The sequence below is a fragment of the Natator depressus genome, chromosome 25 (assembly GCF_965152275.1).
Source record: "Natator depressus isolate rNatDep1 chromosome 25, rNatDep2.hap1, whole genome shotgun sequence".
NCBI classification, from domain to species: domain Eukaryota; kingdom Metazoa; phylum Chordata; order Testudines; family Cheloniidae; genus Natator; species Natator depressus.
Genome location: NC_134258.1, coordinates 14671080 through 14683803, shown reverse-complemented (window position 1 = coordinate 14683803; position 12724 = coordinate 14671080). Strand labels below are relative to the sequence as shown.

The window sequence follows — 12724 nt, the reverse complement described above, 5'->3', positions numbered from 1 at the left end:
CCACATGGGGCTGTAGTGCCAGGGTCCTCAAGGAAAGGAATGAAAGTGTTGGGTGGGTCACATTGCATCAGTCTTTAGCAGCCCCTTGTTGCCAGTCCTTGTGCAGCAGCAGCATCTCCAAGGGGAATCTCTGTTCCTATGTGGCTGTGGCTCGGCCACTGACCAGTGGGATGTCAAATTGGGGCTGTCCATGAAAATCTCCCAAAAACGTTATGCAATTTAAAATCCACCCACCCCTGGTAACACTGAAAGAAACATACAAAGTTAAGGACCCACCCACTCACTAATGCATTATGTAATGTATGGACAGGCCCATTATACTGGAAGGAGAGGTGCCGAACAGTGACCCCCAAAACAAGAGAACTAGGTGAAACCCTCAGTTAATATTCTGAAACGCTGCTTCTGGGAGGCAGGGGAAAACCCACCGCAGTTCAGGTCCTGGCTCAAGAAGTTGATACTCTAGCCATCTGAGACATCCACTCTCACGAGTACAGTTAAAATCTTGGTTCTCACTGGGTTAGGGATCCTATCGAGTCCTGTTTGATCAAGTTCCATGCATGGCCCAGGTTCGCTTTGGGAGAGCATGATTTCTGGGAGGCAATGCATGGCATACTGGAACCATTCATGACCTATATACAGAGCTGGTTTGGATCCCTCTCAAACCCACAACGTTCGGAGAGGTCAACATTCTGTATGGGAAACACATTCTTTCCTCTGATAGTCAGCTTCCCCATCCCAAAACCACTCTGGCTTACAAATCCAATCTCCTGCTCTCCTGCACTGACCCTTGGGACATCAGGAATAATACATCCTAGGGGGATTGGCAGTTCTGTATTAGAAGGGCTTTCAGCCTGGCAACCCTGTATTGTAACTCCTTGTGTGCTCTCCTGCTTTCTCTCTCTCCCTCATCTCTAGCTTTGGTTTGTTGGGGGTTGGGAAGAAACAGCAACAGGACAACAGAGAACATCAGGATTAGCAATATTACTATGGTGTAGATGAGCTTACATTGATTTTTTGAAGATTTAACATCTGCAGAAGGAAAACATTTTGTTCACTTGGGGTCTGCGCTTATCTGAGATGCCAGTCAAGAAGTCAGAACAGGTTGCAGCTCAAGATGCACTAGATGGGGAATGTGTGGTCTGTATTAGCACATGCTATTGCAGCTGTACCAGTCCACCCACGTTGATCAAGGGATTATGGGATCAGGGCCTTAAGCTGTAGGCTCTTTGGGGCAAGGACTGCCCTACATGCTTGTACAGTGTCTATCACAATGGGATTGGCAGTGCTAACTCAATATAAGTAATACTGACATGTCATATGATTAAATATACATTATTACATGTACAACTTGCAGAAGAGTTTAGATACAGTATTGGCAAACCCAGAGGGTAATGCAGCTAATTAATGAACTCCTTGTATTATTTCATTTTTAACACAACTGCCAAATTAACAGGTTTCGCCCACAGCAGGAGCAGGATATTTCCATTCTATGCATACATTCCAAGTAAAGATGTTATTCAGTTACCCTCTAAGCTGAAATACAGCAACAACTAGTAATGAAAAATGCAGGGTGTGACTCAAAAAATACTGTTTTTCAAATGTAATTCGCTCTCTCAAGACGTCACTTGCAAAAGCCAAGTTTAGATTTAACCTCTGTGCAGACTACACCACATCAAAGTTAAAAACAAATCTCTAAGGCAGTCACAGATTTGAAGAGGAAAAAAGCTGTCTCCATAATCACAAATCATGTTGCTACAATTTGAAGTATTTACAACCTTAAATGAGACACCAAGGAGAATTTAAACCCACTATTCTTATTTTCTTTCCTCCACAGAAACGGAAGGGAGAAACACAGATGATCCATCAGCTCTTGAAATTCAAACAAACATAAAAACCCTGTATGTGGTGTCAGGTTCTACATTACGCTGATATAACCTCACTGCTCACCATCTGCTCAGATAAGTGCCCAGAAATTAAAACAAAGAAAATATACAGTCTCTTAGTGAATCAAGAACTTTTAAAAATTGTTTTTAAACTCAGATAAGACTAGCTTGTTTGGTTTTTTTTAAATCCCACTTGAAGAACCTGTGATTCCCCTTTGGAAAACTGAATATTTTCAGACAATTCCGCTTCATTCCCATATATTTTTCTATGCAATAGACCTTGTACAAAGAGCTAACTTTGGTGGGCAACAGCTTCTCTCAAGCTACTACTTGAAAGCTGGATATGAGTCAGCAGTGTGCCCTTGTTGCCAAGAAGGCCAATGGCATTTTGGGATGTATAAGTAGGGGCATAGCGAGCAGATCGAGGGACGTGATCGTTCCCCTCTATTCGACATTGGTGAGGCCTCATCTGGAGTACTGTGTCCAGTTTTGGGCCCCACACTACAAGAAGGATGTGGATAAATTGGAGAGAGTCCAGCGAAGGGCAACAAAAATGATTAGGGGTCTGGAACACATGACTTATGAGGAGAGGCTGAGGGAACTGGGATTGTTTAGTCTGCAGAAGAGAAGAATGAGGGGGGATTTGATAGCTGCTTTCAACTACCTGAGAGGTGGTTCCAAAGAGGATGGTTCTAGACTGTTCTCAGTGGTAGAAGAGGACAGGACAAGGAGTAATGGTCTCAAGTTGCAGTGGGGGAGGTTTAGGTTGGATATTAGGAAAAACTTTTTCACCAGGAGGGTGGTGAAACACTGGAATGCGTTACCTAGGGAGGTGGTAGAATCTCCTTCCTTGGAAGTTTTTAAGGTCAGGCTTGACAAAGCCTTGGCTGGGATGATTTGATTGGGGATTGGTCCTGCTTTGAGCAAGGGGTTGGACTAGATGACCTCCTGAGGTCCCTTCCAACCCTGATATTCTATGATTCTATGATTCTATGAAAGTATCCCCAATATTTCCAGTAAATTCCCTTGAACCTTAAAGGGCCAGTCCTTTCTGGTAGCAAATTAATTTTTGGCAATCACTTAAAAGAAGACCATTCCATAATTCAGTTCACCCAATTTTAACTAGAGAGATGTGGACAAAACTTGTATGTTTATTCTTGAGGAGTTTCTTCCACTTTCGTTCCCTAATTTAAGAACTGTTTTAACACTGTGATTGCTTGGGATGAGGCTTGAACCTACTGATTTACAGACAGGAGTAAGTGGAGTACAGCTAGCAGGAAAGCTGTAGCATGTCCTCAAACAGTTCCGGGTGGAGGTTGTCCCCTAAAGAGTTACTCAATTTTTAAACAGGCTGAAGGAGCACTCTCCTATGAGACCTCTGGTTGCTAGCAGACACATTTTACTTGTGATGGTCACCAGGAACTCCTGGGTGGGAGCTGTTTATTTATGCTACACAGATATTTACTTATCCCCCAACTTTGGGAAACCTCTGAACAGTGGCATCTGCACCTGTGCAGATGCTCAGTTATTCCACAGCTTTCACTTGAGAGGGGGATAATGAGAATTTGTTTAAAGGGATATTGCTGGGGTGGGGGGGAATCCTATATTGAAAGAAATATTTCCCTGCATTCCTAATATTTTTAAAACTAACTTGACTTCACAGTTTATGCTCTTTGTTAACATGTTCTCAGTCCCTGCCCTTGGAAAGTGAAATTAAATTAGTCAGAGAGTTTAAGGCCAAAAGGGACCATCAGATCATCTAGTCTGACCTCCTGTCTATCACAGGCCACCAGGACCATTCCATACCCACACACTAAACCCAACACCTGAAATTAGACCAAAGTATCACAGCCCACAAGAGACTAGACTATTACATGCCCCATAGAACTGGAGGGACCGAGGTACACCAGTGTGCAGCACTCTGTATTTATAACAAGTTTCATTTACTGGCATTATTACTACATGCCTTTTTATGGCACTCATCACCATAGTGCCTAGGCACTGTTATGTATACATAGAGCAGTGGTTCCCAAACTTGTTCCCCACTTGTGCAGGGAAAGCCCCTGGCGGGCCGGGCTGGTTTGTTTACCTGCCGCGTCCGCAGGTTCGGCCGATCGCGGCTCCCAGTGGCCGTGGTTTGCAGCTCCAGGCCAATGGGAGCTGCTGGAAGCAGCGGCCAGTATGTCCCTCGGCCCGCACCGCTTCCAGCAGCTCCCATTGGCCTGGAGCAGCGAACCGCGGCCCCTGGGAGCCGCCATCGGCCGAACCTGCGGACGCAGCAGGTAAACAAAACCGGCCCGGCCCGCCAGGGGCTTTCCCTGCACAAGTGGGAAACAAGTTTGGGAACCATTGACACAGATAAATTGCAAAGACAATGATCCTTCAGGAGATCAACTAGCTTTCAAGATCTCTTTCCTCCCTTCCTCCTTGCCCACATTTTTAAAGTGACTTACTTGTGACTGGCTTCAGGAGCACCTTCCATGGCCATGTTGTAGCTAGGGGAATCCCTTTGGAAGAGAGAATTCTTACACCACATTGCAGGCTGCAAGATCTCAGGTGGAGGAAAGTTCCACTGTAATGGGCTCTGCTCCACTGCTGGGGCCTCTGAGAACACAGCTGGGCTACATCTGCTGTTATGATGATCAGGTTTCCAATGCTTTCGGGAAACCTTTGCATTCACAAAGATATCTGTTTTCATGGAAATGAGTTTAGTTCAAGAAAACATCTTTTGTAAAGCCCTTTTCATACAAAACTTAAATGTTCAGCCTAAAGATACTTTTAATGTTTTGTTGCTCTGAAGGGTCACAGGTTCAGTATTGTGCTCTGTATAGTTATAATGCAAAATTAAATATCTTTATTTCAGCTTCTCTCATAACTGCAGATAAACACAAAACCCTTCTCCCTATAATATTATAGTGACTATTAACCAAAAATGGTATATAAAAGGGTGATACCATTCTTATTTCTGTTGGTGAACCGTTTTACTCTCTGAGCAGATTAACACAGAAAATATATTGGCTTCAATGGGTTTACCACAGAGATGATTTTAGCTCACCATTCTTAGCAAAACAAATTTGCTTTGAGAAAGGCTCTTCATATTTCTGAGGCTGTTTTTAGAACTAATCAAGAGAGAAGCACAGAAGGGATTTATACCAGCGTGCATATGAAATTAATTGAAGCAAGGATCACCATCCATTCATAAAACACTTAGATGAGAGTGGATAGCATTTGATATGAAGAACCAAATAACATTCAGATAAGATGAAGGTGGGGATGCAAACTGAAAAAAGTGAGGGTATTCAGAAATCAGGGGGTTGCACCAGTTTTACCTGCCTGCTACCCAAGTAGCAGCTTGGCCCCCAAACATGTTACATCTCAAATTTCAAAGATTGGTGGCACCAGCATTCACAGGCATTGTGAAAACTGAAGGCAGTCAAACAGGTCCACCCGCTAGAGGCCCCACTCCTGCAGCAGAGTGCTGGGGTATATCTGCACACAGTTAGTTTCCATAGGGGAGCTTAGGTCATCAGTTCAAATCCAGATCAGGTTGGTAGTGATTAAAAGTTGTTTGACTGGTCAGCGATCCTTACAGGAAATTGGTTGGTGAATCTGTGTTCAGCTCCCAGGGGCTAAGTGTCTAGAACCCGCACGAGCAAGCTCAGCAGAAGGGCCAAGGTTTGTATAGGCTATGGAGACTGAACTGCCTTTTTATATCCTTACAGGGGCAGTATGAGAGCACATTCACATGGCGAGGATGCAGCCAAGAAGCTTCCACTGCCTGTGTAGTACCCATAAACATGGGACATCATTCTCTCGATCTGCCCTTCATCAGAAGTCAATTAACCACAACAGGTATTGAAAAACCCCATGGGGAGCATAAAAGGAGATCAGAAAGGGGAAACAGCTTCTTCACTGTTGTTGGTTTCTCTGGTTCTGGTGGATCTTCTCCAGGGCTGTCCAGTTAAAAAGGAAGACACAGATAGGGGCGTCCAAAGAAATTTCTATGCTCTCTGTCTGCTAGGAACATGTACATATTCACTTGTATTCAGTAGACACACCCTGATTTTGGAATTTGTTTATATATATATAATGTGCACACGCACACTGTTGCAGCTAACACAACAGAGCCATTTACTGACTAAGGGTACATTTTTCAAAATGCTTAAGTCCCATCTGCAAAAGTGACAGGCTCTTAAGCACCCAAGTCACTTTTCAAAATGGGAATTAGGGTAAAATCTTCAAAAATGCCAAAATAACTTGATCATATCACTCCTATAAATAGTTCCACCCTCTCCCCACTTAGCCAAGCAATTGCCCTGCCTCCTGGGACAAGCTGTGAGGATGAATGTTCTGCAGCACCCACAACTGCACCGGACTATTCATCTGGGCCTCATAGGACTCCTAAACATCTGCACAATGGGGAAGGTTGACTTTTCTGCCGCCTCCTAGCTACATTCTCACTCTGACTCCCAGGAGTACTACAGTGTGCTTCCTGCCTGAGAGTTTAGAGCCCGCTGTCAGCAGCCAAAGATGCACCCCCAGAATGTGCCGCACAGTCTAATCATGGCAGCGGGTAACACGGCACTGAAGTCACTGGGGTGCCAGGATTACATAAGTTTGAATATTCACTGTGCATTAAGTACAGCATAGCACATGCCAGGGCTGTGCTTCTGAGTTCCACAGAAACCCAATAAGCCTTGACATTTGTTTGTCTGTTCTAAGGCTTCTTTTGTCTCAGGGAGCCACTTACAGGCTGAAATAACATGAGATCTGGGCTCCTCATGCCATTTCCACCATCAGCCTAAAGCCCATGGAAAACAAATACAAATACTGGCCACCTACCCTTCTCGTTCATATACCTATTAGAGACGTCCCTGTAGCTTTGGGTCCAGGAGCTAGAGACAGAACACAGATGGACACTGCAGGCAGCACTGGATGGGGGAGCAACTGTGCTGCTGTCTCAGCCCCATCTGCCCCCACTGCATTCAGGGCACCCCCCAGCTTCACCAGCCGGAGCCCAGCCAAGGGGCCCTTTGCACCCATGACGGCCAGAGCCAGTTGCAGGGCGCTGCCAGAGAACACCAGAGCTGCCACCTAGTAGCGGCTGCTGCTGACCAGGCTGCGTGGCCAACCCACCTCCTGCATGACCCAACGCTACGGCTGACTTTCCAAAAGGAAAAAGGTGAGGACGAGCTACAGGTATGAAGGCTTGAGAAAAAAAACCATTTTACTTATTAATAATGATGATCATAGTTTCTCACATCCGTAAAGTACTTTGGGATTGTTTGGGGTGAAAGGGGCTATAGAAAGAAAAATCATTATCCCAGAGTTACCTTCCAAACAAAAAGAAAATATACATTGCGAAGTACCTGCACAGGGCTGTTACCGGGTCACTGCCAAAGCTACACTGATGTCCTTTTATGTCCCTCTTGTGGTGGAGCCGTAGTAGTGCAGTATCTGCAATGGCAGCTAGTTTATTTACGTCAAAACCCAGCATTTGCTCCGTTGCGCTTGTTATTTTACGTTTCTGTCTTCAAGAGTCTTGGATATTGAAATTTCCCCAGTATATTTTTGACACATAAACTTGATCCGAGTAATGAAAGATCAGGAAGTATTCACTGCAGCCAAACTGTGCAGCAAACCTTACAAGATTCCAACTGGAAGGATGTATTTTGTTATAGGTTAAAAACAGTGAATAATTAAAAATAAAAATCAATTAAGTTAACAAGAAAGAAAGGGAGAAAAAAAAGAGATGTCTAAGCACACAAATGAAAATGACAGAGCAGAGAGAGAAAAGATGAAGTGGTTAAATGTGCATGATAAATTTAATTTATTACATGGCCCTGCAATTCTGTAATTCATTACATCATTCTTTATCATATGAATATCACTAACACAAATGGAGTGAGTGTGTGTGTGTGTGTGTGTATATGAACATGCGCACTACACATAAAAATAAGGGAAAACTGGCAGCACCAGATCTCTAGTGGGAAAATCACACACGTGCTAAGAAGCATAACAGAAAACAGCATAACTCTAGGGGTGAGGAGTGAGTACAATTACAGAAAGAGGGGGACAGGGAGAAAATGAGACATCTGATAGAAGAAGCTGTTCCAGATTCTAGTTGCTGAAATGAATTGTTCATCTTTTCTTGGTGTTAGTCCTGTCCAAAGTGGGAACATTTCTAAAGCTAAACCCGGGAGAAGAATTCAGAACCTTTATTTAAAGAGAGTTGGAGAGGGGTTATTTCTCTTCCTCAGAAATGATCTCATCAGCATGTGTTGCACAATGTTTGTGACACGAATGTATTCTGCTCCATACTATGCATGCATTTGAACAATTACTCCTTCGATGAAGCAGTGGGAGTGGAAAAGCAGCACTGTTGTTAATAATTAGAACAGACAATGGTACCTTCTGTAGCAATTTACCATCCCTAACCTCCCCCTTCCTCAAGCCACTTCAACTGATGTTGGATGTCTCTGCTGATAGCATGCTGTTGCTAAGGGATGTTGCTAGGCACCATCACACACATAAATATGGATACTCCGTCTTTTGGATGGGGCTGACTTCAAACAGGAAACTGGAGAGCTACATGCCAAAATCTTTATTTATTTATTTATCTTACTTTTCTTTGCTCTTTAAAGGTTCAGATAAAAGAGGATCTCAGAAGTAGTAAAAAGACAGTAGAACCCCTAATTTAAGTGCATCCCTAAATTATAAATAGCTTGTTAATATAATTGGTCTTCACAGCCTGAACTGCAGACTGGAGCAGTCCATACTATTGAGAATGAGAGTGAGAAACTGGAGATGATGTCCAAAAATGAGGGACGCAAGGAACAGAGCCACCCAAGCAAATTAAAAGAATGTGGGGTTCATATCTTTGGCATCAATATCACTTTCTGTAACTTAAGTTACACAGCTGAGCACTGTCCACCAATAATTTATCATTAGAAAAGTGAGAGACAACAGTTACTTCTGATGGGACAGAGATAAGCATAGGTCTGAAAAGGAGAGTTGAATGATATGGGCCAGTATGAAATTCAGTAATTTTGCATTAACAAAATGATACATCTCAAATGTTTCAAGGCAGCCCACAGTCTCACTTCTCCCTCTGCAGCAGCTCTTTCTTTGAGAACTCCCCTTCATAAATAGATGACCTCCCCTGATGTTCATTCAGGTGAACATGGACATGTGCTGTGCGTGATAATTCTGTGGTCCCCTCACCCTGGGTTGTTTGCTTCCCAGATAAAATTGCTTGGATTCTTTGGCTGTCATTTCAAACAAGCAGTTTTGTTGTGATTTTTCACATTCATGTCTATTGGCTCTGAACATTTCACGTCATGGTGACACTTCCTGATACTGTCTCCACGGCTTGGAGTTTTCAGAGACCAATCAGCTTCTTCCTTTTCATAACAGCTTGTTTTCTCTGAATGGGGGATGTTATCAAATCCCAGCATTCATGTGTCTTGGGAGTGAAATGTGTCAAGGGAAATCATGTGGCAAAGCTGGCTATTCTGAAAGTGGCTTGAGTTATTTGCACTAACTAACAGATGAACTGTTGTGTATGTCACTTGTATAGCTACAATTAACAGATACCTTTATAATCACCTGTTTGGGGTAGACAGTGGGGAACCATAAACAAATTAAACCATCTTGCACACTGAAGCATGCAATTAGCAAACATAAAACATCCTTTACAAAAAGAAATCCATCTATGTCTGCTTCCTGCACAGCTCCATACTACTGAGCATTGCATATAAAAACTAGCTGATAATAATGGTAAAGAATAATGACTTCTACAAAGATCGTGCTCTAACTTTCCAGAGCTTTACTTTCCTTAATTTTATGTTGGGTGTGTAGCAATGAAGACTAAAAACTCAGTGAGTGGCCATCAACCCTGCCTGAGCACAGAATTAAAAAATAAACTTACTGTTAATGGTGCAATTGGTCAAAGTGTGGATCTCAGGACAAATGTAGCCATGGAAATTCTGTGATGCAGCCCAGACACATGCTCATCTTAAATATGGCAGTGCGGTCCATAGAGACTACAGGTCCCAGCATGAATGCTCTATGGTTTGGGTGTTATTGTCAAACTGGTCTATTGCTGAAATCATAATCTATTGTCTTCACTGGCCACATCTTCACATTCACAAAAATAGTAAGGGCAGTCTGCTCTATTTTACACAATTCAGGTGTGGCCATCAGGCTCTTGGTTAATTACCAGTCTGGTTTTGTTGACCTTTGCCTACACAGGTCAAAGTGAGCAAAAGGTACCCAAATAACTGGCTCACTATGGTTTACTCCCTGTTATTTGGGCACTGGAGAGACTGACCTGACTTTGAAGGGGTGGGGGACTGGAGAACTTCTTTTGCAGCCCTCCCATTTCAGCACCTTAGACAGCAGCCTGATTTTGCAGGAGGACATAGCCAACATTGGTGCTCCAGTTCAGAAGCGGAACCAGCTGCAAAATTCACCATGGGCTCTCTTGTGCCAACAGTGTTGTTTACACTTTCAAAATGATCCGTTAAGTCCATGTTTATCTTCCATTTTATGTAGGATACAGGGGGGAAAGATCAAGACATCCATCAGCAATGCTCCAAACCTTTGGATCTGTTCCCAGAACTCAGACATTGATGATGCCGTAAAACAGCGAAAGGATGGAAGGTCATTCTGGGCGATGAAACCAAATGAACAGCCCACTTGACTTCCTAATTTTCTTCTCCAGCATTGCTACAACAAATAGCTTTGATGCTGAAGTAGGATTTACTGTTCTTTCACAATTGTGCTGTTGTATGAGCTCTGGGAACAAACTGGGTGTTTGTGGATGAACCAATTTTGCTTAATCCTACCCCCATGCTTTATAAACCAGAATGATGAAAAATTTCTTCCTGTTTCAGCTTCACCCTACTATCATCCTTTAGGGAATCACAAGAAATTGATCATTCAGACTACCCTGTAACACTGGTGAGGTTGGTATATGTGTAATACTTTGAAACTTTTGGTGACTACAACTTGCTATTTTTGGACATGAGCCTAAATTGTACTGACCTTAGTCCATGGATCTGGAAGCCTGTAGTCGGTGTCATTTTAAACTTTTCTGCTTCAGAAGTCACAGCTTCTCAAAAAAGAGGGCAAACAACTGCTCTCCAAAATTAAAAGGAGGGTCTACAGAAAAATGAAAGCGTTACTGGTTTGCAAATAGGTTGCAAAATCTTTCAAAACCTCTAGGTCACCAGGTGAATCTGGCCTGGATTGATAATAAGCTACTCATAATTGCTATCATCCAATGGACTATGGTTTTTAATTTTGATGGATAATATCAAAGTTTATTTTTAAACATTTTTTTTCAATTTTTATCAATTTACATTTTCACAGTTGTGCAAAATTATGAGTTTTAAGCATTTTTATCTATTTAAATTTTCACAGTTTCAGGAAATTATGGGGGGGTGTCACACAATAATTACTTAATGATAGTAAATGTGGAGATTTTAACAGTTAAAGGTTTACAATGGTTAAAACACAAATTGTCAACATGACATATCAAAATATACAAAGTAAATACCCTTAGATCCAACTCTAATTTAAAGTTCTCAAGCAGCATTTCTCTTACTTTGCTTATACGTAAATTTTTATTATTGATGGAAATATTTTTCGGCGGTGTGTGGTGAAATTGACGTTTACCAACATTTACTGATAAAATGCTAATCTTACCAAACTTACCTCTGTAAAAGGAGTTGTTGGTCTCACGTTCCTAGTGGCACAGTTTCTATACTGTAAAACCACTGACACAATTATTCCCTTTATTGGCAATCTCAGAAGAAAAGACAATGCTTTCAGTTTTAAATGGATTCCCTCCAAAACACAGCTGAGGTATATTACTGGGGAACAGTATGGGAGAAGCTTGCATGGTAACTGCCCAGGCCATGTCTGTTGTGGATAAACAGGGTTTAAGTTTTCAGTGCTGTTTGGACTGTTGCCATTCACCAGAATAAAATTTATGATTTTTCTTTCACAAGGGGGTTCCATGTGGTGGGCAAACTTCTTGGGATAAGCCTAGACTTTGAATCAGAGAGAGTATGATTTTTACTCTCAGCTCTAAACTGGCTGAGAAATGTTTCTGTTAGCTTTGTTTACCCACTTGTCAACAGCCTCCACTATCTCCAGGCCTATATATACCCACTATTAACCATGGTGTATTCACAAGCACTTCTTTCATGAAAATCCATGGAAGCCTATGAATGTCCAGAGCTTCATGACTCAAATGGGGCCCAGGTCTAGAGGAGTCTCGGACCCAGATAATTGTCTCTCTGCTGTTCCTGGTGCACAGATCAAGCCTGATTTATTCCTCTCCTCTGTAGCATGGGGAAGTTGTAAACTACAGAGAGGTACTGTAAGTCTCTGGCAGTTCCCTTTCCCAATAACTCTCCTGTCATAGCACACAGAACAGAAAGTCCCAGGTCATGAAAATCTGATGATGTCATTTTAACATCCTTCTCCATGGAAGACTTGAAATAGTGAGGCTATTAAAACAGGGGAAGCTGTCTTTGAGACTTGAAGGACGGAAAATAACTCTACTCCTGATTTTATTTTACACACAAACACTTGGCGCTTGAGTCTACATGTGCTGGGTTACTGTTGAACTGTGGAAACTCCATGGAATGACTTAACTTGTTGCCATGTTACAGTCTAGCAGCAGGGACTGTGGACACTTATTGCCACAATCAGTTTTCCATGCTGCCTCTTACTGTTAGTGGCTCATTTGACTAACTTATCTTAGTCTTCTGGCTCTATTTTCACAAGAAGGGACTCCCCTGAATGACTGGCAGGCTAAAAACTCATCA

At 42.6% G+C, this 12724-nt stretch overlaps 1 long non-coding RNA gene across 1 annotated transcript; it reads left to right on the top strand.

Annotated features, from left to right (window-relative positions):
* The first annotated feature begins 1862 nt into the window (after positions 1–1862).
* Positions 1863–7022, top strand: LOC141977970 (uncharacterized). Its single transcript, XR_012636311.1, has 3 exons — positions 1863–1898; positions 5606–5735; positions 6873–7022. It is a non-coding gene; the product is annotated as an uncharacterized LOC141977970 (long non-coding RNA).
* Positions 7023–12724: the final 5702 nt, after the last annotated feature.